General features: G+C 36.6%; 1 non-coding gene across 1 annotated transcript; it reads right to left on the reverse strand.

Moving 5' to 3' along the window:
• Positions 1-1,509: 1,509 nt before the first annotated feature.
• LOC122063213 lies at positions 1,510-1,616 on the reverse strand. The gene has a single exon (XR_006135261.1). It is a non-coding gene; the product is annotated as a small nucleolar RNA R71 (small nucleolar RNA).
• Positions 1,617-2,366: the final 750 nt, after the last annotated feature.

The raw sequence follows: 2,366 nt of genomic DNA on the forward strand, positions 1-2,366 counted from the left end.
GTAAGTATGCTTCTACAGTAGTCTTCTCACCCCCTTTCATTTCCTCTTCTTACTACCCTTTTATTCTTAAATTAGGTTTTAAATTTTCACTTTTACATTATTGCACTCCCTTTCCCCCAAGGTTCATGGCTAGATTATGCGTTGGCTTTGCCCTTCTCTAGCTATGGAACCATCTTTTTTTTTTATTATTATTTATATTGCATCATTTCCCTTAAAGCCAAGTAGAAAAGCCCCTATAAGAATACTCTTTGGTTAAGTAGGGAAGCTCAAATTGTTTATGGTGCATCTCTCGGGCTAAGTAGAGATACCTACTTGTGTGTCTCTCTCTAGCTTTTTCCCCTTTTTATTTTATTTATTTGCTTTTCAGCAATTTTTATTTCAGCATTTTTACTTTCAGTTATTTTCTTTTTAATTGCATGGTTTGAGTATTTAAATTCCTAGATGATGAATGGTTAGGGTTAGATGTGAATGGTTAGGTCGTTCAATTTTTATTGTAATTTCAATTTCAATTTCCTGAGATATGTTGGTTAGGATGCTTTTAGATGCATTTGTGTTAGGACGGTAGTTAAAAGTAGATCACCATAATCAATCGTTACACTTTCGCAAGTTTAAAATAAAGTGGTTGCTCTCCTTGTGTTTGACATGCTAGCTACACTGATCTGTACACTTGCAGTTACTTTTAAATTTTTGACACTGTTACCGGGGAGATAGTTCCATGTTATTGCTTTCTTTTGGTAAATCGGACTGCTTTTTTGCTTTGTTTTCTTTTTCCTTTTCTTTTATTGAATTCCTGAGAAAAACAACTTACAATAATAGTTGTATCAGTGGAGGTTGCCAAGCCTCATAGTATGATAAAGACAGGTTTTGCCCTATAGTAGTACCTCAAAAATTGAATTGAGCAACCCTGGATCCCTACCCGTAAGCTCGCAACAAGCCAAAAAAAATTAAAAATCATAAAAAAAATTAAATATTTTCCATTCTTTTGTTATAGTCTTATTTTAGTTGTGGATAATGTTCTATTATATGAGTGCTAGGTGGCTACGTAATACTGAGAATCGGTTAGAAAGAAGAGATCCAACAAATAGTGACCCTATACGTACACTCTCTTTAAAATCTTTCAATATGGGGGATCAACAGCAAAATCCTCCACCTAAATCTCGGAAAGATAAGTTCTACCCTGCTAGAGCAGCTCAACTTTCCTGCATAGTTCTATCACAAGCACAGGCCAATAACTTTGAGCTCAAATCTCAGTACATCACTATGTTACCCCACTTCCATGGGCTAACCTCTGAGGATGCATACCTATTTCTAAGGGAATTTGAAGAGGTATGTGTTCTAATTAAGATCTAACAGCTTTCTAATGCTGCTGTTAAGCTTAGGTTCATCACTTTTGCATTAAACGACCAAGCTAAGAAGTGGTTGTATGTGTTACCCACAAATTCCATAACCACATGGGAGAAATTCACAGTTGCCTTCCTTAAGAAGTTTTTCCCAACTCACAAGACTAATAAGCTTGGAAGTGATATCCTTCACTTTAGGCAAAAGCCTAGTGAGTCCTTTTCTAAACTTATGGAGCGATTTAAGGATCTACTCCAAGAATGCCCTCACCATGGTATAGATTTATGGGCATTTATGTCAAATAATTTATGAGGATATTGATTACCCAACTAAACAAATGATAGAGTCTATGTGCCCTAAGGGATTCACATCCTTTACAGATGAAGGAAAGGCATAGGAATTCTTACTTAACTTAGCTGACAAAACCCATAAGTGGGAATCAACCTAAGAGAGTGAAAGAACCATAGGAGGGAAAGAATATTTTGTGGATGGGTTAGTATCCAAGGAAGCCCACTTAGATAGCCTTATCAAAAGGATTAAGGCTATTATTCCTAGAGAGCCATCATCAATCAATTTGGTTAAGATGTATGCTTGGTGCCAATCCCCTGGAAATGTCATAGAAGAATGCCTCAACACCTCTGAGGCAACTTCAATGAAAGTGTAAATGCCTTATATCAGAATAATTCATATAGTAACACTTACAATCAAGGATAGAGAAATCACCCAAATTTCTTCTGGAACCAGAACAATCAAGTAGGGCCTTCCAATTTCCATAATCAAGGTCAATCTAGTCCTCAAAGACCTCCCTTTGCACAGCAGGATTTTGTCCCAAATACTTTTCATAGGGCAAATGTAGGACCTCAGGCTAATTTCCTTAAGCCCCCTCTCCTATCATCTTATCAGCAACCCCTTGGGTTAACCAACACTAGAGAGGCATGTAGAGTATGTGATTTGAAAAAGAATATGGCCCTCCTTATGACAAGCCATCAAAATCTTACAAAAGAACTCTTTCAAGTTGTCTCAATTTT

The sequence above is a fragment of the Macadamia integrifolia genome, unplaced genomic scaffold (assembly GCF_013358625.1).
Source record: "Macadamia integrifolia cultivar HAES 741 unplaced genomic scaffold, SCU_Mint_v3 scaffold1250, whole genome shotgun sequence".
NCBI classification, from domain to species: Eukaryota; Viridiplantae; Streptophyta; class Magnoliopsida; order Proteales; family Proteaceae; genus Macadamia; species Macadamia integrifolia.